We start from the raw sequence: 23881 nt of genomic DNA, 5'->3' as shown, positions 1-23881 counted from the left end.
ACAGGATTGTCTGGCTCTATGACCCTTGGGGTGTTCCTGGACTCCTTGTGGCTCGGGTACGCTGGTGCGTGGTCGGGGTGAAGTCTGTCGAGCAGGGTCTTTGGCCATCGGCCCATTAGTATCTCAGCGGGACTCCTGCTGGTCACGGAGTTAGGGGTGGTGTGTTGGTTGAATAGGAACCAACAGAGAATAGGTGTGTGTCCCAGTCGCCATGGCCGAGGTGGCTCAGCGTGTCCTTAGTCATCCGTACCATCCGCTCTGCCTGGCCGTTGGTGGCAGGGTGGAAAGGAGCGGAGGTCACGTGCCAAATCAAGTTTTTTGTAATGCATTCCTTGAATTCCGCCAATGTGAATTGGGCCCCGTTGTCCAAGACCACAGTGTCCGGCAGGCCGTGCGTCGTGAAGCGCTGGATCAGCACCCGGATGACCACCCGGGAGGTCATGGAAGAAACAGCCACAAACTCCAGCCACTTAGAATACGAGTCTACAACAATGAGGAATGTCTTGCCCTGGAACAGCCCCGCAAAGTCTATGTGTATGCGGGACCAGGGCATGCATGTAGATTCCCAGTGTTTGGTTGGTGCGCTCGGCATTTCCGGTCGCGACTCCTGACAGGGCTGGCAGCGCTTGACCCATTCTTCCACCATGGCATCAATGCCCGGCCACCAGACGTAGTTCCTGGCCAGGGCTTTCATCCTGATGATCCCTGGGTGGCAGGCGTGCAAGGCTTCCAGGACTCGGGTCCGGAGTTTGGCTGGGACCACGACGCGGCTCCCCCAGAGAAGGCAGCCCTTGTTCAGGGAGAGTTCATGTTGCCGGATGGCGAACGCGCAAATTCCCTGCCCGGCTGGGCTGCAGGCCACCCCTTCCCCACCCAGTTCAGAATGCGGGCCAGGGTCCGATCTTTAGCTGAGTGCACCGCGACATCAGCGACCTGTACGGGCGGTTCAGGCAGTGACTCGAGGAGCAGGACATCGGACGCCGGGGGCGGGTCGGAGTCCTGGAGGGGCAGGCGGCTGAGGGCGTCAGCATTGCCGATAGACTTCCCAGAACGGTGGAGGAGGTGGAACTCGTACGCGTTCAAGAAGATGGACCACCGGAGCATACGAGGCGAAAGGATTTGGGGTGTCTGCCGGTCAGGCAGGAAGAGTCCAAGCAGCGGCTTGTGGTCGGTAATGATGTCGAATGGCCGGCCATAAACGTAATCATGTAACTTCTTCACTCTGGCGACAAGTGCAAGGGCTTCCCGGTCTATTTGGGCGTAGTTCCTCTCTGCCGTGGTCAAGGTGTGGGAATAAAAGGTGACTGGGGCCTCCCGCCTGTCAGGTAGGCGGTGGTTCAGGACAGTGCCTATGCCATAGGGTGAGGCATCGCACGTTAAGACCACCGGTAGTCGCTTGTCGAAATGGATGAGGAGGCTGGAAGAGGACAGGAGACCCTTGGTGGCCTCAAATGCCTTTTGCTGCGACATGCCCCAGGACCAGGGGGTCGCCCTGTCGAGGAGCCGGTGAAGGGGCTCCGCAACCGATGCCTTGTTGGGCACAAAGGCATGGTAAAAGTTCAAGAGTCCGAGGAACGATTGGAGTTCCTGCTTGTTCCGCGGCGGGGGCACGCTGTGGATGGCCTTGATTTTGTCCGGGGTGGGGTGAATTCCGTCGGAGTCGACCAAGTACCCCAGGAACTCCACCTGCCCAGTTGGCATTTTTCCTGCTTCACCGTGAGCCCCGCATCCCGGAATTTGCAGAGCACCCCGCGGACGCGCTCCATGAGCTCACTCTCGGAGCCGGCGGCAATCAGGACGTCGTCAAAGTAAGGGACAACGCCCTGCAGGCCCTTGAGGAGGTCTTCCATCAAGTTCTGGAAGATGCCCAGGGCCGTACTGACCCCGAACTGCAACCTCGGCACATGGAAGGCGCCCCGGTGCGTGACGATAGTCTGAGCCACGGCCGACTCAGCGTCCACAGGCAGCTGCTGGTATGCCTGTGCGAGGTCCAGCTTGGCAAACACCAGGCCCCTGGCGAGGGATGCAAGGAGGTGGCTGACCACGGGCACCGGGTAGGCATGGGACCGCAACGCCTTGTTGAGGGTGCATTTGTAGTCTGCGCAGATGCGGACGTCCCCATTAGGCTTGAGCAGCGTCACAATCGGGGTTTCCCCCTCTGTGCATTGGGGACAGGCACCAGGACGCCCTGGGCGATGAGACGGTCCAGCTAGGCATCGATCTTGTCCTTCAGGGCGAAGGGGACCCGGCGAGGCTTGAGGCGGATGGGGGTGGCGGTGGGGTCAATGTGCAGGCAAACTGGCGGCCCCTTGTAGAAGCCCAGCGGGCCCCTCCAATCGTCCTCAAACTCTGACCAGACGGCGTCAATGGCGGAGAGGGAAGTGCGGTGAATGCCCCCGATATAGAGTCCCAGGGCCTGGAACCATTCCAAACCCAGAAGGGTGGTGCGGGGGCCGTCGACCACGACGAGGCGGAGGAGGCTGGAATGCTGCTGGAACTGCACCTGCACGTGAGCGATGCCCCGGACCGGCACCCGGTGGCGCTGGTAGTCAGAGATGAGGACGCCGGCCGGCTGCAGTTCGGGCAGGGTGGCGCGGCACCCCAGAACATGAGAGAGAGGGCAGAGCCCAAGTCAATCTCCATGTCGCAGGGGGCGCCCTCAATCAGGATGGAGATGGAAATCTTGTCCACGCCGGCGACTTTGTGCACGTGGATGCTGTGCAGTTTGACCTCGCGGCGGGTGCGGTAGGGCGAGGAGGGCTCGTCGGAAGCGAGGTCGTGGATGGGCTGCGCGGTGCCATTCTTTCTGGCCGGGCCCTCCGGCCGGCCTTTCCTCACCGAGCGGCAGACCTTCATGATGTGGCCAACTCGGCTGCAACCACGGCAGGAGGCGTCGCGGAATCGGCAGGTCCGGCGATCATGGTGGTTGCCACAGCTGGCGCACAGGCGAGCCATGGGGCCCTACGAATGGTGCGATCGGGAGGACAACTTGTGAGCCTTGTCCATGAAGTCTTCGTCGCTGGCGCTCTCGTAGTGGACGGATGCTGGCGGCGGGGCTGCGGAGCCCCGGCTGCTCCCTCGGCCGGTGGCGGGCGTCGCTTCTGCCGCCGTGGCCTCCTCGACGGCCGTGGTGAGGGTGACGCCACTCCTGGCGATAAGACGGCACCGCACTTTCTCACTCTGGAGGCCGAAAACGAACCTGTCGAGGAGGGTGTCGTCGAGGTCCTTGAACTCACAGAACCGGGCCAACTGGCCAAAGGTGGCGAGGAACGCTGCGGCGGATTCCCCCGGCTCCTGGTCCCGAAAGTAGAATGGCCGACGGTGAGCAAGGAGCGTGAGCTTGGAGGTAAAATGGTTGCCCAGAGCGGCCATTAGGTCCTTAAATGGCGCCTCGATCACCTTAGCGGGTGCCAGCAGGGATTGAGCAAGCTGGAATGTTTTGGCCCCGCCTACACTGAGGAACGTGTACCGCATCTTTTCCTCGTCATCAATGTCATTGGCATTGAGGAAGCAGGTAACGCGGTCTGCGTAGCTCTCCCAGTCGCTAGGGACGGCGGGGTTGAATTCTTCCAGCGAACCCCAGGTGGCCATTTCAGCGAAGTGTGAATTCAGGTGTGTCGAGTGAATTCAGCAAGGCAAGCCGGATTGCCTACTGGGCACTGCGAAGTCACAGGAGATTCCAGCGAGAGTGATTTCGGTAGCAAGCCGGACTGCCTACCAGCCTTCGTTGCCACTGTTAAGTCCACGTGGGGAGGACACACGAGGTCGAGACGGAGTTCCAACAACAATGCAGCTTTATTGATTTCAGCAATGAACAGAACTGAGCTCCAAACAGAACGACCTGGCCCTGCTTATATGTCCCCCTGGTCACCTGCGGCCACGACCCCTGATCCGTGATAGGGGGGAAATACCCCGGAGTACCAATGGCATGTCCAGGCTTAGGGCCAATAGCATTCGCCCGCGATGGCCGGCGGTGGCCAATAGGGCATGCAGGCTTAGGAGCCTTCATCAGGAACTCAAGCTCCTAAGGTTCCTCCTGCAGATCCACCCAACTATGTACATACATAACAGTAGGAATATCTGAAGGCCCCCTGCCCCCAGTGACATCCAGCCAGTGGAGTGCAGTGGTTATGTAGTGTCAGACTAGAAGCAGAGAGGCATGTGTTCAAATTCCCCTCTCACTGGGTGAGCTCTCTTAGCCTGCCTCACATGACTGTTGTGATGAGTGGAACTCCTTCTTTGGAAATAGTGGGGAGTGGGGAGATGGGACACAACTATAAGAAGTAGATAAGCCTTATGCATAGTGTCCTGGGAGACAAATTTCAATTCATTTGCATAATGACATAAATGTCAGAGTAACGCGGCTTGCAGCTTAATATAGGCCCTGACAGATTCGCCCTTCTCTTCATAAGAAAACCCATCATATATATGAAGACTGTTACCATGTATGTCACCTGACCCCCTGAGATACTTTTCATATCCAAGGAAGTAGTTTTGGCATATGGTCGCCAATTCCATCTTGGGAAATTCCTGGAGATTTGGGGGTGGAGCCTGGGGAGGTGTCAGGAGCAGGCCATGAGGATGGTATGTGGTAGTGTTGTTGTGCTGCTCTGAAAAGCGCCCCCAGCTCTGCATGCTGGAGAACTGACAACGGACCTTTCGCCAGCAGACCTGTCAGGGTCCAGGATTACAGTTACTACTCCTGGGGAGGGTAGCTCCGCTTCTTCAGAGGAGGGTGACCACTGGAAATCCCCAGCCCTTAACTTGGAGTCTCCCCTCGAACAGCCAAAAAACGGACTGGGTCTGCGGTAGAAGGAGCGATACCACAGACCTCCGCAGGTGTTCCTGTGAAACCTGAGGCTCCTTTCATGGTGAGTGAAGTAGAAGAGACTGTGTATGGAGATGTGATATTACGACATTATAGAAAAGGTCCTCAATTACAAGTTAAAGCCTTAATAGACTCTGGATGTGCCCGCTCGTTAATTAACGAAACCACCTTTAAGGCACTCCAAGTGAAATGTCCCTTTGCCGGCACCTGTTCAATTTGCTCAAATGGATGGCAGTGATTTCAGGGGGGGCCCAGTCGACCGTTGCACTGATGGAGTGGCAATGGGAATTGGCCACCATTGGGAACAAATCAACTTTACTATTGTGCCCAATGTTCGATATGCTGTGGTGTTAGGAGCAAATTGGCTCAAAGGACACAGTCCCACCATTGACTGTGAAGCTGAGACTTTAACGTTCAATAGCCCGCTGTGTGAGTTACACCGATATGAAGTGGCCGTTAAAACCGTAATCAAACCAACTCCTGCCCTGGCCTTGGACACCTCCAGTCCGACCCAAGTGCCACCCGAATAACAGGACTTTGCAGACGTGTTTAATGTGCAGGAGTGTGATGTGTTACCCCCCCACCGCGGGACGGACTGTGCTATTGAAGTGGTGGGGAATGGAAAACTGCCAAAGAGTAAGATCTACCCAATGAGTCCTACGGAACGGACGGTGCTCCGCGAATTCTTAGACAAGAACTTGGCTCGCGGTTTCATCCGACCCTCCACTTCGCCCTATTCGGCACCGGCTTTCTTCGTGCGTAAGAAAACAGGAGATTTGCGTTTGTGTATTGACTTTCAAAAACTCAATGCTGTTACTCAAACGAATGCTTATCCCATCCCCCTCATTTCTGATCTCTTGGGACAATTGAAGGAGGGACACATTTTCACCAAATTGGACTTAGTCAAGGCTTATTACAGAGTCAGAATCCCGGAGGGGGTGAATCTTTGACAGCCTTTTCCAGTTGCTTTTGGATGTTCGAATTTATGGTGATGCCTTTTGGATTAAAAGGGGCCCCGGGGGTCTTCATGCAACTCATTAATGAGATCCTCCATGATCTACTGTTCAAAGAAGTGGTGGTCTATTTAGATGATATTCTCATTTACTCTAAAACCATGGATGAGCATGTTGCCTTGGTTCGAGAGGTGTTTCAACGTCTCAGAGACAATCAGCTGTATGCTAAAGTGTCTAAATGCGAGTTCCATAAAAATTGACTTTCCTAGGATATATTATCTCGCACCAGGGACTGACTATGGATCCTGAAAAAGTGCAAGCGGTGCTCGGTTGGGAACCACCCTCTACCCGTAAACAGGTCCAAAGATTTCTCGGGTTTGCGAATTTTTACAGGGCGTTCCACCCACATTTCGCTCAGATCGCGCTACCCATCACGAACCTCCTTAAAACTAAGGGAAAGGGGAATACCGCCACCTTACCCAACGCCAGGGTGGAGTGGACGCCCCAGTGTCAAGCCACCTTCGATAGTCTTAAGCAGCTTTTTACATCCGAGCCTGTTTTGCAGCACCCAGACTGCAATCAACCATTTATAGTGCACGTAGACGCTTCCGACGTAGTGATGGGGGGTGCGCTCCTGCAGCGGGGGGAGGATGGACACCTGCATCCGTGCGCTTATTTTTCTAAAAAGTTCACTCAATCCGAACTCAATTGGGCCGTTTGGGAAAAGGAAGCCGCAGCGGTAAAGCATGCCCTGACAGTGTGGAGGCAGTTTTTAGAGGGTTCCAAGGTGCCTTTTGAAGTGTGGTCCGATCACAAAAACCTAGAGGCCCTAACGGGGGCTCGCAAGCTGTCCGCGAAGCACGTGCGCTGGGCGGACTTCTTTGCCCAATTTCGATTCGTCCTAAAATATGTACCAGGGAAGCAAAACCTTCTGGCTGATGCTTTATCCAGACTTCCCCAATATCCCACCAAGGTTGATCAGCCCACAGAGTCGCTCTTCACCCCTGCCCAATGAGGTCTATTGCCCACCTTAGCCGTACAAACCCGTTCTCAGACCCGATCTCCACCACCGCCGCTTTCGGTGGGAGGGGAAGCCCCATGCCCGGATGAGCCGGCAGCGCCACCCGCCTCGCTTCCTCCTCCCCCTGAGCGACTGACAGCCACGGTTCCCGAGGTGCGGGGACCTGAGCGCACACTTCAGTCACTCCCTGCACCTGTGTTGTCTCCGTCCCCAGTCCAGCTGCCCGCCGGCACAACACCGGAGGGGGTGGAAGGACTGACTGATTCCTTTAAAGAGACTCTTCTTCGCAGTTATCAAGCGGAACTTTCCTCGCAGGCCCTTCCAGCTACTCTAATTAAACGCGGGCAATTTTGGTACAAAGATTCTAAATTGTATGTTCCGGAAGTGTTGCGGGGGGAGGTTTTGGGTTTGGTTCATGGCGCCAAGACTGCAGGACATTTCGGATTTCTCAAGACATTGAATTTGCTACGGAGACAGTTTTGGTGGGCGGGCATGCGGTCAGATGTGGACACCTTCATCCGCAGCTGCCCCAAATGTGGAGCAGCCAAACGATCTCAGGGCAAACCGCCGGGACTTTTGCAACCGTGGGAAGTGATTGCAATGGACTTCATGACGGACCTACCCCCTAGTGGGGGAAAGACAGTTCTTTGGGTGATTACTGATCTGTTTTCGAAACAGGTGCATCTTGTACCCTGCGCAGGTATCCCTTCCGCCCCGAAATTGGCCCGCCTGTTTGTGTCACATGTCTTCCATCTCCATTCCTTTCCGAGCAAGACAGTGATGGACAGGGGTTCAAATTTCGTGGCCAAATTTTGGAAAGCTTTTCTCAAATTGGTCGGATTAGAAAAAGGACTGTCTAGTGCCTTCCATCCTCAAATGGATGGTCAAACTGAACTGGTGAATGCGGTATTGGAATGCTATTTACGCTGTTATGTTAATTACCATCAAGATGATTGGGTAGACCTGTTGCCTTTTGCTGAATATGCTTATAATATTGCGGTTCACCAATCCACAGGGTTCAGCCCTTTCCAGGCTGTCCATGGTAAAGAGTTTGGCCCCGCTGGTCATGTTGATGTTTCTGAGGAGGAGGGGGGAGCTGACGTGGCCGGATGGGTGCGTTCCATTCAAACAACCTGGCCATGGCTGGTTAAAAATCTGGAGCAAGCCAAATGAAAGTACAAGGCTCAGGCTGACAAACATCGTTCCCCCGGTAAGGAATGCAAGGTGGGGGATCTCGTCTATCTGTCCACCAAGAACCTACGATCCACCCGCCCGTGCAATAAACTCAGTGCCAAGTACGTGGGTCCGTTCCCCATTTCCCGAATTATTAATCCAGTGACTGTAGAACTCTCCTTGCCCAAATCTATACGGAGAATTCATCCTGTGTTCCATGTCAGTCTTTTAAAGCCGTACATTCCTTCCCAAAAATGGCATCCTGAGCCACAACCCAAAGTGCCTGAAATGGTGGGGGGGGGGGAGGAACATTTTGAAGTAGCTAAAACACTGGATTCTCACAGTCGCTACAGTACCATTCAATACCTGGTCCTCTGGAAACATTTTAGTCCCGCCCGGGATGAATGGGTGCGCGCCTGTGATGTCTCCGCCCCCGCTTGGTACAAGAATTCCATGTCGCCTACCCTCACAAACCCACGCTGGGAGGGTGAAGGGGGGTCTTTAGGGGGCAGAATGTCAGGAGCAAGCCATGAGGATGGTATGTGGTAGTGTTGTTGTGCTGCTTCCAGGTGCTGTTGTGCTATTCGTCCAAGGTCAGTCTAAGTCCCATGTTTAGTCTTCATAGATTCCCATACTGTGGGAATCGCCGAGTGCTCCTTCCTGCCTGTTGGAGGGGGGGGGGGTTGCCTGGGTAACCGGTTATCTCCTTTTGCTCTCCCATATATGCTATGTGCCTTGCCTTTGACCCTTACTAGTGTCCTTTTGAATATGGCTTCTGAAACCTGTCGATTCTAACCAATAAAACTGCTTTCGTGGATTTGCCGTCTGCTGAAATCTGTTTATGGGTTTGCCGCAGGGCTAGAGCTTACGGGAGGGCAGGGTTTGGGAAGGGGAGGAAGCTCACGAGGGTATAATGTCATAGAGTCCCCCCTCCAAAGCAGCCATTTCCTCCAGGGGAACTGATCTCTGTAATCTGGAGATCAGTAGTAATTCCAGGAGATCATCCAGACCCCACCTGGAGGCTGGCAACCCTATCCACTCTTAAAAACCCAGCCAATCTTGCTGGGGTTGCCAACTTCCAGGTGGTTTTGGTAATCAATACTTAAACAACTCGTGTTCAAAACAGAGTTTTGGAAATCAAATACAGAACACTTATGGTGAATTCATTTGGTTTTAAGCCTGATATAAATTTAAACAAGGCAGTAATCTTCAACAAATCAATATACAAATATTCTATAGAATTATATAAAGTTCCTTATGCTTGCAGTCCTTGAATCAATTACATACAATCAATTCCCCTCTTTGGGCAAAATACGTGCAACATTTTTTCCCAGAGGGGCACATTCAGCACTGCTTATAAGTGTATGAAAGTGACGTGAATATACCTTGTATAGAAATATGAAACGTGAAAGACGCTGTATGTAATTGATTCAAGGACTGCAAGCATAAGGACTTTGTATAATTCTATAGAATATTTGTATATTGATTTGTTGAAGATTACTGCCTTGTTTAAATTGATATCAGGCTTAAAAGCAAATGAATTCACCATAAGTGTTCTGTATTTGATTTCCAAAAAACCTCCACGTGGTGGCTGGAGTTCTCCCCCTATTACAACTGATCTCCAGGCAACAGAGATCAGTTCCCTTGAAGAAAATGGCTGCTTTGGCAATTGTACTCTATGGCATTGAAGTCTGTCCTCTCTCCAAACCCTGCCCTCCTCAGGCTCCACCCCCAAAATCTCCAGGTATTTCCCAACCCGGAGCTGGCAACCTTAAATCTTCCTGAGGCTGGGCCTGCTTAGCACTTGGATGGAAGAAGCAGAGGTGTCTCTCTCTTTTGTGTTTCCTGTGTCATTCCAGTGTCTTGCAGATGCCATAGATCTGCGGGACAGACCGTCTTCTCGCACAAGCAAATGTGTAAGAGGTTCCACCCTCGTACTAGCCTCCTAAGAACCCAACCTATGATACTCCAGTGCTTGTTTCCTTACTTCTCCCAACTAAACAGGCCCAGCTTTGGTCTCTCTGCAAAGTACTAAAGTGCCACTTAAAAAAGAGTACTTGTTTTAAGTTCGTGTTTCCCTTGTTTTGATCGAGTTTTCTGGGGGTGGGTGGTGGTGGGGTGGGTGGGAGAAGGTGTTAATTGGGCCCCCATTGTCAGGGGAGGTAAGAGTGGAGGCCCTGTTTGGCGGTAGAATTAGCCCCCCTCAACTTCTATGCTTACTGTGTTGACTTTAATTAATCATCAAGGATGACAAATGTGGCAAGGGGTGCTCTGTGGGATTCCTGTAAAATGGGTTGCAATTTCCAAACCCCAGAGAGGTAGCCTCCTCAGGAACTCTTGTGACATCCTAAAGAATAATTAAATTATTTGGGCAAGTATCTTGTTCCCAGACAATGCACTAAGTTGCTTACTGAGAAATAATTGTATAACTGAACACTTCTGTAAACCAGAATACGCCCACTGGCAGAGGAGGTTGTCACAGTGTCTCTGCATGAGTTACTGCACAGGCCTGGCCTCCTTCCAATCACCCTTTGCTGGGGGGGGGGCATCTTTCCCTCAGCATGGACGAATGTCTCAATCATTCCAAAGGCAGAGATGCATAGGGTTGCCAGCTCCAGGTAGCTGGAGATTTTTGGGGTGGAGCCTGAGGAGGGCGGGGTTTGGGGAGGGACTTCAATGCCATAGAGTCCAATTGCCAAAGTGGCTATTTTCTCCAGGTGAACTGACCTCTATCAGTTGTAATAGCAGATCTCCAGCTAGTACCTGGAGGTTGGCAACCCTAGAGATGCAGCAGAATTTATTTGCCATCTTATGGAGATGCCTGGTGCGCCTCTGTGTGAATTGCTGCTCCAGCTTCACCTTCCAATAAAGAGGCATGGTCAGGAAAACAGGGCAGGCTCTACTAAAGGTGAAGCATGTCCTTATGCAATCTAAAAGTGAAACTTTTAGAGTATAAACTTTTAGGGGTATAAGAGTAAAGTAGGCTGGCAATTTTAACAAAAAAAAAGCTAGCATCTATTTTGGCATTTTAGTAAACAGATTTGGCAGGTTTTTATACTAGGCAAGATCCTGTGCATCCATTATGAACATGATAGCACTTCCTCACCATGCAATGAGTCCTCCCTGAGCACAGGACTTATGTTCCTTGCAGAAGCAGGAAAGTGCTTCGATTCACCAAACCAAGATGTGTGATCCCAAACCTATTTTCCCCCCAAAACCTGCCAAACTATTTGGCCAAGACCAAAGAAATATATAAGAGCCCACTTTTCCCTCCACTCTCTTATATATTTCTTTGGTCTCCTTCCAGCCCTGACCTAGATAGCCCCAGGCTAGCCTGATCTTGTCAGATCTCAGAAACTAAGCAGGGTCGGCTAGTATTTGGATTGGAGACCTCAAAGGAATGCCAGGGTTGTGACACGGAGCCAAGCAATGGCAAACCATCTCCCAATGTCTCTTGCCTTGACAACTCTATGGGGTTGCCATAAATCAGCTGTGACTTGACGACCAAAAAAAAAAATTCCTTCCAACTGCTTTCCGCTCTCTATTCCTGGCCTCTGGTCTCAAAGATGTCTGTGAAAGAGCTTTGGGGAAATCTCAATGTAAATTCTAAGTCCTATCAATATGTGGTTTCACTCTGCAACTGTAAAGGTGGCAGACATCAGCTCCAGCAAGGTGTGTGAATTAATGACCTAATTCCCTTCCCCTCCACCAGTTCTGGATGATGCAAGGTTTAGAATATGTATGGGGGGAGCCATCCAAAAGCCACAGGAGTTGCTGAAATTCTTGAAAAGAATGGGTTCTTTCTCCTCCCCCACTGCCCAAACACCCTGCTAGCCATTTGGCAAATTGTTTTCTAAAGTTTATTTTGTCCACCTGCCTCCACCCTAACTCTACCCCCACCCATTCATTTCCTTTTTCCAATTTCCCGCTAAGCCCGTCAGACAAATTAAATTGTCAATCATAATTGTGGGCAGTCTAACAGCATGTTATGCGGTTGCTGTGAAGATTGGGAGTCGGATTAAGCTGTTCTGGAAATCCATTTTCATCTGAGTTTTTAATACCTTTGGACCTGCTGGCTTAGAATCCAAGTCTGGCTGCCAGTTCCCCACGGCCGGACGCTGCTTTATGCGGTAATTGAAATGTGTGTTTAGGATAAAGGATACTGTAATTCTGGGATTATTTGCTCCCCCCTCCCCTGGCTCGTTCTGTGTGTGCATGTATGTGTAACAAACCTGCATAGTAGAAAAGTACCATGAGCTTTGCCACTGTCTGTCTTTGCATTTGCTGCATTCAAAGCGAATATTAACTCAGAAATCTTTACAGCAGCTCTGTAGAGTAGGCAGCGATTATTATCCCCACATTCATTGCTTGCCCAAGACCACCTAGTAAATTGCTCCCCCACATGCTGATACTATACAGGCCAGCATTGTGTAGTGGTCAGAGTGTCAGGCTAGGATCTGGGAGACCCAGGTTTGAATTCCCACTCTGCTGTGTGACCTTGGGCAAGTCACACACTCTTAGCCTGACTTACTTCACGGGGTTGTTGTGAGGGGGAAATGAAGGAGAACAGAATGATGTAAGCCAATTTCAGTCACCATGGGGTGGGGGGGAAGGCGGGGTATAAATGAACTAACTAAATAAATCGGCTGGTTAAGGAACAAATCTTTTTTTGGAGACAGGCAATTTTCCCCATGGGACTGAAGACAGCATGAAAAAGAGGGCCCCCTCATGATGCCCAGGTTCATCCCATTTTTCTTTGGAAAACAGGTTTTCCAGGTTTTCCTGTTTCAAAGCCTGCCAAACCCTCTTAATCGTAAGTGGCTTGCAGTGCTAATCTAAACAGAATCACGCCATTCTACATCCATTGGAGTAAATAGGCTTAAAAGGGCTTAACTCTGCTTAGGATAACACTGTAAGGGATGTAAAAATGTGTGCAAACATATTAAGTGAAGCCTCTTGCCGATCATTTTTAGCTCTCATAAAAACAACTGTCTGTCTGTACTTACATTGTTCACACAAGGAAATAAAGAGTAAAGATAAAAGGGGAAAGGATATTGCTTCTTTACTATTTGATGCTAAATTTCCTCATAGATCTCCTTGCTAGTAGATGATGGGAAAGATATAAATTTGAAGATTCCCGAATGTGCCCATCTTATTTATGTAGGCTTGCTGGGTGCTCAGAACAAACAAGTTCCACGCTCAGAACAAACAAGGCCGTTTCCATTCTTGTGCAAAATACGCAAGGCTGGTTTACACATGTATGTGATTTGTTTCATTTCGTCCCAGTGGAGATGACGGTGAGTTGAATGTGTGAATGGAAAGCATTGCATTTGGGGCAATGTAAGGTGACAGAGGAAGTTCTCTTGGTGGTGTTAGATCTGGAGATTGTGACTCATTCAACATGTGCAGCATTGAGTCATGAATGTTCCCTGGTTCAAAACAAGGCTAGAAGTAGTGTTGCCAACCTCCAGATGGGGCCTGGAAATCTCCTAGAATTACCACTGGTTTCCAGATGATAGAGATTCAGTTGCCCTGGATAAAATGGCTCCTATGGAAGGTGGACTGAATGGCATTATACCCCAGCAGAGGTCCCTGCCCTCCCCAAACCCCACCCTCTCCAAGTTTGACTCCAAAATCTCCAGAAATTTCCCAGCCTGGAGTTGGCAGTTCTAGCTAGGAGGAAAGGCATAGGTAGTCTCTGACACAATCCTTTTTCTTTTCCTTTCTCTCAGTCATAAAGAAAGTGGGAAGCATAACAGGACTCCTTTCAGAGTTGTGTGGGGTATGCTGACTCCCACCTGGCATGTTCGAACCTCCATGATGCTTTACCACTATCTTTAATTTACAAAGTACAAGTTCATACCCCAGGATAACAAAGGCATCGGTGATGCATGATCCAGAGTAGGCATCTTTGCTTAATAATATATGTGCCTCACCCACCTGCTCTTTGCATGAGCCCCAGCAACTATCAGGTTTAGGGTTGCCAACTCCAGGTTGGGAAATTCCTGGAGATTATGGGGGAGGAGCCTGGGGACGGTAATGTTTAGGGAGGGAAAGGACCTTAGCAGGGTATAATTTGGTAGAGTCCACCCTCCAAAGCAGCCATTTTCTCCAGGGGAGTTGATTTATCTTGTCTGGGGATCAACTGCAATTCCAGGAGCTGGCACAAGAACTGGACTTTGGACTAGGAGTTAGCATGTATCCTCTCGGAGGGCCCAATCACCTGATTGTGGGGGTGTATGATATGTGGTGGTCCAAAGTTTCTTTGGGATACAGAGAGCACACAATTGTTCCAGTTCCTTACAGGCCTCTTGGTAGGGCCAAATATAAGCCCGTGGCGCCAGAACCAGTGTCTGTACTGGGCACCAATGTATGTATTCTTGCAGGGGACAGTCTCTGGAGTGTGGGGATGTGTAATGTGGGGTTGTCCAAATATTGTTTTGGGGAGCAGCTGGGCCCCAGCATTTGTCCTGGGGGCACCCCACTTGGGAGCAGCTGGACTTTGGACCAGGAACCAGCATGCATCCCCTCGGAGGGCACAGTCCCCTGAATGTGGAGGTGTATGATATGTGGTGGTCCAAACTTTCTTTTGGGGTGCAGAGCTTTTAAATTGTCCTCAATATCATTCAGGAACTAGGAAATGTGAATAAGGAACTGGGAACCAACTTCAGCCATTTTTTCCAGGGGAGCTGATTTGTCTTGGGATCAACTGCAATTCCAGCAGCTCTCCAGGCTCCACCTGGAGGTTGGCAACCCTAAGCGATCTCTAGTAGGCAGCCCATTGAGAACAGGCCAGGTGGTCTGTGGGTAGACTGCAACCTACGTTCTTAAGAGGGAATCACAGTTATACAGATGGGAAAAGTCGCACCATTTGGGGGAGGGACTGTAGCTCAGTGGCATAGCATCTGCTTGGCATCCAGAAGGTCCCAGGTTCAGTCCCCGCCATCTCCAGTTAAAGGCAGCAAATAGTAGGTGATGTGAAAGACCTCTCTAATTAAGACCCTGGAGAGCTGCTGCCAGTCACACAATACTGACCTTGACAGAGGAATGGTATGACTTTAGTGTAAAGCAGCTTCCTGTATCCATCTGCCAATTTCCTTCTTGTCCACAATGGCCAGAGATAAAGGAGTCCCTTGGGCACTCTGGGTTTGCATCCTTAGGAGAATGCTGATCTGCTGTTGGTTACCCCCCCCCCCCATTCCTGTAGCAGTGGGCCACTGCATATCCCTCAAGCGCCTGCTTTCCCTCCACCATACGGTTCCCTCCCTAATCCGTCCGTGTTCTATTCCAGGGCTGGGATTTTCAATTAAGGATACTTACCGTGTCCCCCTTTAACCACCACCCCCCTCTGCCATTTTTCTAATGAAGGGTGGCTGGTGGTAAATTAATTGTCCTGACAGTGTGACCCTAATCCGCCCGTGTATTATAATTATAAGGGATGTGTGTGCTTGTGTGTGTGGTGAAGGCCGAGGAAAAGACCTTGGTTATTTCTAGCCTGCTGCATTGTAATTAACTAGCACGTGGCATCGTTAGGCCAAGGATTACAAGAGCCTTTTATTTATTTCCTTTTGACTCATTAATTTTTTCTCCTCGCCAGCCCCAGGGTAATTAAATAACTCCCAGCATGCTGTCTCTTGCCTTCACCCCTACAAGCTGATTGCTCCCCCTTTCTAGCCATAGATCTTGGCCACTTTGTTTTGCCCCGGTGGGGAATTAATGTTAATTAAAAGTGCATTGTTTTCAACGCTTCCTGGATTACCATCCATAGAATATTCCTTTCCCCTGGCCTCATTTTAAGTGTATTAGCTCGAGAGAACAGCCAGTGAGCGTTCAGTTATGAAATGGACCGGAGTGATGCAGTAGAATGCACGAACAGGCATTCACACATGCAGGTTCACCCTCTTGACGACAGCGTCGACTGACCTGCATGTGTGAATGGGCGTATTTCCCACTCTCATAAGAACATAAGAAAAATCATGCTGGATCACACCAAGGCCCATCATGTCCAGCAGTCTGTTCACACAGTGGCCAACCAGGTGCCTCTAGGAAGCCCATAAACAAGACGACTGCAGCAGCATCCTGCCTGTGTTCCACGGCACCTAATGTAATGGGCATGCTCCACTGATACTAGAAAGAATATGTATGCATCATGACTAGAATCCATTTTGACTAGCAGCCACAGATAGCCCTCTCCTCCATGAACACATCCATTCCCCTCTTAAAGCCTTCCAAATTGGCAGCCGTCACTACATCCTGGAGCAGGGAGTTCCACAATCTCCTCGCAATCAGTGCTTTCCTAAAGATCCACACATTCAGCTGCTGTTTGTCAAGGGTACAGTAATCAAGTATAGGGAAATCCAAGTGGAGTAATGCCATGTGTACGAAACACACTTAGATTTTTAAGGAGAGGTGCCTAGGTTCAAGATGGACTTGAGAGTCACATCCTCCGAACTGGAAGTTCAGATCAGTATGGGTTGGGTGTGGCTATTAAGCAACGAAAGGGGCACTTAGTACATACTCTGAGGTACTTCATTATTCTCAGTTTAGCCTTGATATTGGAAAAAGTGCAGGGGGAGAAACCTCCCTCACCCATAGCTTCAGTCCTAATCTATATTAGATACCCCTCTCTCCAATTCTGGGACTGCTAAGGTGGGGCCTCCAGATGGGGCCTTGATATCACCCAGAATAACAATTGATCTCCAGACTACAGAGATCAGTCCCCCCCTGGAGTAAATGGCAGCTAGATATCATAGAGTCTAGGAAAAACTGAAGTCCTTCCCCAGGTACCACCCCCAAATCTCTCTCCAGGAATTTCCTAAACCAGAGCTGGCAATGCTATCAGAGAGGTCTGATCATGGATCTCTAGGGTTGCCAGCTCCAGGTTGGGAAATACCTGGAGATTTTGGAGGTGGTGCTTGAGCATGGGGTTTGAAGAGGGGAGGGACTTCGATGGGGCATAATGCCATAGAGTCCACTTTCCAAAGTGGCCATTTTCTACAAGTGAACTAATCTCTATCACCTGGAGATCAGTTGTAATAGCAGGAGATCTCTGGCTACCACCTGGAGTTTGGCAACCCTATGGTTCTCCAGCGTATGTTTTCATGAATCGAAGCTCACTTCATCAGATCCAAAACTTTGACACATGAAAGAAAATACCCTGGAACATTTGTTGGGCTAGAAGGAGCTACTGGTCTCGAATTTTGTTCTAGTACTACGGACCAATACAACTACCCACCTGAAACATCTCAATGTAGTTTTCCTGTAGAGAAAGACAGAACTCCTGCTCTTGAGGGAGGGGAGGACAGAAGGAGGACTTGTGGGATAAGTAGAGAGAAGGTAGTCTGGCTAGTTTCACAAGGAGCCACGTAGGACTTGCTGGGATTCGTCTGTCTATTGACTCCATGAGAGGTGAAGTCAACCACAAAATGGCTGCCACAAGAGGCAGAGCCAATCACAAAATCTCAGAGAGTGGCATCATATATAATAGGATTGCCAACCTCCAGGTGGTGGCTGGAGATCTTCTATTACAACTGATCTCTAGGTGACAGAAATCAGTTCCCCTGGAGAAAACGGCTGCTTTGGCAATTGGACTCTATGGCATTGAAGTCCCTCCCCTCCCCAAACCCCACCTTCCTCAGGCTCCACCCCCAAAATCTCCAGGTATTTCCCAACCCGGAGCTGGCAACCCTATACAGAAATCTAATAGCAACTCTTCAACATTTCAGTCAGAAGCTCTGTTTAACAGAATGCCTTTTAAAATATTTTCTTGCGTACACACAGCTTATCTTCAGTCATAGAGCAAAGATTCTTATGTTGTGATGGTAGGTGCTGCTGAAGTAATATTTTAAAAATCTGCACAGCCAATCAGAAGCCCTGCTGGGCAAAAGCCCCATCTGATCCTGCCTACTTCCTCAAAACACTTGGTGGGCACCCCTAGAGGGGTCTTGGAGAAAATGGTCTCTTTGGAAGGTAGATTCTATGGCATTATGCCCCACTGAAGTCCCTCCCCTCCCAAACCCTGCCCTCTTCAGGCTCCATCCCCCAAATCTCCAGGTATTTCCCAACCTGGAGCTAGCAACCCTATTTACAAGTGTGTGCTTCTATGAATCACAAACTCAGGCCCTGTGAATATGAGTGTTTTGCTTGTGGCAGCTGCATGTGTTCCTTCGCCTGTGGCATCACACTGGTGGACCCTGTCTTAGTCTGTCCCTCTGGCCACTACATCACACTGGCTTATTCTTGTAAATAAATTTGGATATTGGACAGGTAGAACAAACTAGGCTGGACTAGTGGGTCAGAGTGACACGGTAGTTAAAGTGTCTGACTAGGAGCTTGTAGACCAGGGTTCAAATTCCTGCTCCACCATGAAACTTGCTGGGTGACCTTAGGCCAGTCTCTTTCTCTCAGCTTCGCCTCCTTCACGGGGATGTTGTGAAGATGAAATGAGGAAAGGAGAATTATGTTCACCGTCCTAAGCTTTTTGGAGGAAGGGACCTGATAGATATCCTGGCCTGACAAGGATAGCTGAAAGGGCACTTGGGTGTCAGCTGGCGTAGCATCTTACCCAAGAGATTGACCTGGGCTTCAACAGGGCCCTGGTTCAAATCTTTCCTCTACCACACACTCACTAGAAATAGACTCTTGTTGTTCTCCTCCCCATCAGCGACATAGAGGTAACGGAAAGAAATGGAGTTTTTCTTAAGAATGATCCTGAGTCTGATCAAGGACTAAACAAAGTGTGAGTTTATTCAGAAATAATAAATTTGGTAAACAACTGAGAGACAGGCTTATTTCTAACTAGGGTCCATAACTAACAGGGTAACATGCGGCCTGTTGCTCTTCTCTTTTACTGTAACTAGAAGGAAGAGGAGGGGTGCATTATGGGAACAAACAAGAACACAGGAAGAGAAGGGTGAAGGGTCACAACCTTTCTGTCTATCCAACTCTCACACTTGCTGCCCCCTGCTGATCTTCCTTTCTTTAATCAATCTTTGTGCACTAGACATTGTATTTCCAACACCCCTTCTCAAGGTCTAGCGTACAAAGTCTACGTACAAAGTTCTGGCATAGACCTTTAAACTTGTCTTTTGGGAGAGGCTTTATAAGTATATCTGCAATCATTTTCTCTGTGCAGCAATATTTCAACTCAACAAGCCCTTCCTCTTGCATACTTCTTATTATGTCTTCCCATGTGGAAGGCTCAGATACAGTCGCTGTTCTAGCCAAATAGGAAAGTCTGTTTGTGGAATCCCTTTGGTTGTTCTGACTGACTGCCTGATGTTTGACTCTTTGGCTTCTGTAGCCCCTTCTGGCTCTGTGGCCCCTTCTGGATCTTCATTTGTGTCAGGTTCGTGGTCCATAATCTAGAATTTTGTTGTTTGTAGGTGCTGTTCTTCAACTTCCTTTGTCAGTGTGAGAGTTCCCAACTCCCTGGGCTAACTTCGCAAAATCACTGCTCAGGCTTGAAAGCAGAAACAATAGATTTATTGAAGGCTTCAGACAGATGAGACAGACACGGATTCAAAGTTGCAAGTGAATTGGCATAGCCGGGTTACAAAATATATCTATTCTAGGGCACTGGGGTTCACACAGATGTTATGGGAAGTTACAAGATAGATTGGTGCAATACAAAACATCAAACGGGTCCCAGCGAGGCTGCTAGGGCTATCAGATCTTCAAGGCCGGACTCGGCCTGAGGGAGTGCTCACAGGAAGCGCGGCAGGGGAGGGCACCTGGGCAAGACAGCAGAGGCGCCGGGTTGCGGGGAGGTGTGAACTGCTTTTACGAGTTCAAAGAGATAGGCAAAGAACAAAGTGGGGAAGGGAAACAAGGAATACCAGACCCTCACAGTCAGTGCTTGGTCACTCACATCTTCTTTCTTTCATCAACATAAACAGCATGGCAAATTTTTATTGTTTCAGTCTTTGGATTGAGGACCCGGTATCCTCTACTTCCTTGTGCATATCCCACAACAATTCCTTCTGCTCTCAGATCCATCTTGGACCTCTTTTCTTTAGGAACATAGCTGTAGGCTTTTGATCCAAAAACCTTAATGTGATTGACATTGGGTTTGTATCCAAACCATAGCTCAAAAGGGGTACTGCTTGCACCTTTGGTAGGCAGTCTATTTTGCAAATAGGTAGCAGTATTTATTGCTTCTCCCCAAAATTTGCTTCAAAAAGCATGCATCTGCTCATTTCAGTGAGAGAGTGATTCTTTCTCTCTGCCACTGCGTTCATCTCTGGCGTGAAAGGCACTGTGACTTGATGCTGCATCCCCTGCTCAGACACGTAGTTCTTCATTTCATGTCCTACCTATTCACCTCCATTGTCAATGCGTAGTACTAGTGGTTTTCTCTGGTATCTATTACTAACCAGTGCCACATAACTTTTAAACTTTTCAAACACTTGACTTTTCTCTCTGATCAAGTAAGTCATGGTATACCTGGAGTATTCATCAATGAAGGTGAGAATATATCTGTTGCCACTAGGTGTTGCAATTTTCATTGGGCCACATAAGTCACTATGAATCAAGTCCAATGGCTTTCTTGCTTCATTTTTCTCAGTTCTTTTGCCCTTGAAACTTGGTCGTGTTGCCTTGTTTTTAATGCAGCATACACATTTTTCTTCAAAAGCACATTTTGTAAATTTCATCCCTTTTGTTAAGTCATTGCTTTGCAGCTGGTTTATTGCGTTTGCATCACGATGACCAAAACGTCGGTGCCAAATTAATGAACAATCTCTGTGCTTGCAACTTTCCTTTGCATTGGCAAAGCTTGCTACCTGCTCGCATGTTTCCAGTACATACAGTCCATCTCTTTTCTTAGCTATTGCAATTATTTCTTTGTCCTTTTCAATAACACATTCTTTTCCAAAAGACACATTCGTGCCTTTTTCAGTAAGAACACTCACAGAAATCAGGTTAGACTTTAAGGCTGGCACATAAAAACACTTTATTAGGATTTTGTCAGGCTGCTATCTCGGTTTCGTTATTGCCTCTGTCTCTGTGCTGTATTGTCTGCCCCCCAAGGTCGCATACCTAGGCCTGGGAACTCAGCTCCTGGGAAACTGTATTCATGCGTGTAATCTCCCGCCTTGCCTGCCTTATAATATCTCCCAGCTAGTGAGCCTCTCAGAGCTGTCATTTTATTCGTTTGCACTGTATGCCTATTTGATCAGTAAAAACCATCTGTTTGGACTCTATATGACTTTGTGGTGATTTCTGGTTCTGTGGGCCAAGGGCTGACATTATGACAGCTCTCTCTCATCTTCACCGTTCTCCTAGCCAGGCTGGAGCCCAGGGGGGTTCGCCTGCCACTTGGATGGGAGCTGTGCAGCTCTCCAGGTGATCTACTACCCTGGAGCCCTTCTCAGAGGATCCTACTCTGTTACAAGACTTAATCGCTGAACTTTTCCGGACGACCCGAGAGGTTTGCCGCTTGAGGGGACTGGTACAGGCGCAGTGGCAATCTCTTACAGGACGTCTCTGGATGTTAACATCGGAGGATACTGATGCTCGTTTAGATCTTCAGGACTTGGATCAATTACTGGACGATGCCCGATTGGCGACTGAGGATTTACAAATATTAACTAGACTTTTGGATAATCTTATTTCTCGACAAACTCTTTCTACCATGGCGGGAGCCCCGCCGGAGGGTTTTTCCCTGATCCCGGATGCGGCCAGCTGCCAGGCTGAGGCCAAGCGAGTCGCTATTAGCACCGCTCTTCTCCTTGTGGAATGTACAAAGGACACCCCGGTAGCCACCTTGGCTCAAGTTTTGACCCCGACGTTTGGAGCCGAGGCATCCGCACTGGCGGTTCGAGTACAACCTCTGCTGGGCGGGGAACCTGACCCCATACTCTTGCTCCTCGAGACAGAACTTTTGCCGCGCATTACGGCAGAGGCTGCCCTAAGACTTGAGAACGCCAAAGTTCTTGCGGATCAGCAAGCCGCCGAAGCGGCTAGGGTCGCAAGAGAGAGAGAGGCGGCGGAAGCAGCCAGGGCGGCTGCAGCAAGGATTAGGAATCAGGCGAACGTGGACACGCGCCCCAAGGACTATGTACTGGGACTATCAGGTCTAACTTTTTCCCCGGCGTTTGTCCCGTCGCGTGCGACCCAACGCGCACGCCGTTTGGCTGACCGACGTCGAGACTCAGATGAGTCTGAAGACGAGGATTTATATGGGGATAGCTCTCAATGGGCCACGAGCTTCCGAACCAGTAAGCCTCATCTTACTGGTGGCCCAAGTGAGGAGGTTCATCTTTTACGAGCCCAGAATCGGGAGCTCTCCGACCGTGTTGATCAACTCCAGGAAGTAATGGAACTTATGCTTCAAGAGAACAGGCAATTACAACACACCCTGATAGCTCAGAGACAGCCCGTTCCGATACCGGGTCAGGGGGTACCCGTACAACCACCCGCTAATGTGCCTGCTCCACCCTTACCTCCTGGAGCTCCTGTTGCTCCTCCGCCCGGACCACCCGTGCAACCACCTCCTAATGTGCCCGCTCCACCCTTGCCTCCTGGAGCTCCTGTTGCTCCTCCGCCCGGACCACCCGTGCAACCGGGTCAACCCGCACCCGGCCCTTGGAAGCAACTCAAATTGAGGACTACGTATGACGGATCTCTTGAGACTTTGCCTTGTTTCTTGCATCAAGTGGACAGTTATATGCGAGAACAAGGTCAACTTTTCCCCACGGAAGATAGCCGGGTGCGGTACGTAGCTTCCCTCCTGACAGGCAAAGCGGCTGACTGGATGGTCCTCCAGTTTGACACCCGCTCTCGTGCGATTCGTTCCCTCAACAACTTCATGACTGCCCTGAGAAGGAGGTTTGAGGACCCCTTCCTGGGGGAAAGAGCCAAAACGGAACTCTTACAATTAAAACAAGGCTCTGCTACAGTTCGGGAATTTGCCGATGAATTTCAGCGACTGGCAAGTAAAATTGTAGGTTGGCCCGAGACCACCCTAATCCATCATTTCAGGGAAGCCTTGCATCCTGACATTCTGAACTGGTCGTACATGCGGGGCGATCCCGATACCCTCGAAGGCTGGATCCTATTAGCCGAGGAAGTGGAAAGCCGCCGCCGCTTTATTTCTCTCGTCCGTCAAAAACACAAGGAGAAAGGCACCCAAAAGCCTCAACCCAAGGCACCACTGCTCGTCCCACGAAATCCCCCACGTCCGCTCCAGGAACGTGAAGCCCGATTTCAGAGGGGTGCCTGTCTTACATGCGGAGAAATGGGCCACTTTGCAGCCGTTTGCCCACGCCGCCAGGAATTATTTCGTCCCAGCACGACAACCCGCGCCCGAGGTCGTCCACCACGCAGAGGCACCGCGGCCACCCGCAGCGCAGCTCCGGGAAGGCCCACACCCTCTGCACTCCATGCCGGGGACCCAGCCTCCCTGCCTGCTTCCAACGACCCCGCCGGGTCTCGGATTACAAGTGCCCCATTGGGGGACAGCTTTCCCTCTTCGGATGAAGAAAACCCTTGGATTTCTCCAGCCTTAAACCTGGAATCTCCCCTCGACTTGTCAAAAAACGACTCCGGTCTGTGGTGAATGGAGCATCTCCACAGACCTCTCAGGATCTTCCTATCAAACCGAATGCTCCTACCAAAATCAAAGAAGTGGACTCCACCGTCTACGTGGATGCAGTTTTACAACAACTTAACGGAGGTCCGCAAATCCCCGTCAAAGCACTAATTGACTCCGGTTGCTGTCGCACTCTCATAAGTGAAGCCACGTTTGCTGCACTCAGAGCCGACTCAGAGGCTTTACCCGCCCCCGTCCAATTTGCTCAAATGGACGGGAGCCAATTCCAGGGGGGTCCAGTTGATCACCGCACCATAGGGGTGGCAATGGGAATTGGTTCCCACTGGGAACAAATAGACTTCACTATAGCCCCT

At 50.1% G+C, this 23881-nt stretch overlaps 1 pseudogene; it reads right to left on the bottom strand.

Moving 5' to 3' along the window:
* Nucleotides 1-142: 142 nt before the first annotated feature.
* On the bottom strand, nt 143-2955 carry LOC130474220 (uncharacterized protein K02A2.6-like; annotated as a pseudogene).
* Nucleotides 2956-23881: the final 20926 nt, after the last annotated feature.

Source organism: Euleptes europaea, chromosome 3 (assembly GCF_029931775.1).
Source record: "Euleptes europaea isolate rEulEur1 chromosome 3, rEulEur1.hap1, whole genome shotgun sequence".
Lineage (NCBI taxonomy): Eukaryota > Metazoa > Chordata > Lepidosauria > Squamata > Sphaerodactylidae > Euleptes > Euleptes europaea.
The sequence above is the reverse complement of the archived record's forward strand: the minus strand, read 5'-3'. Positions and strand labels throughout refer to the sequence as shown.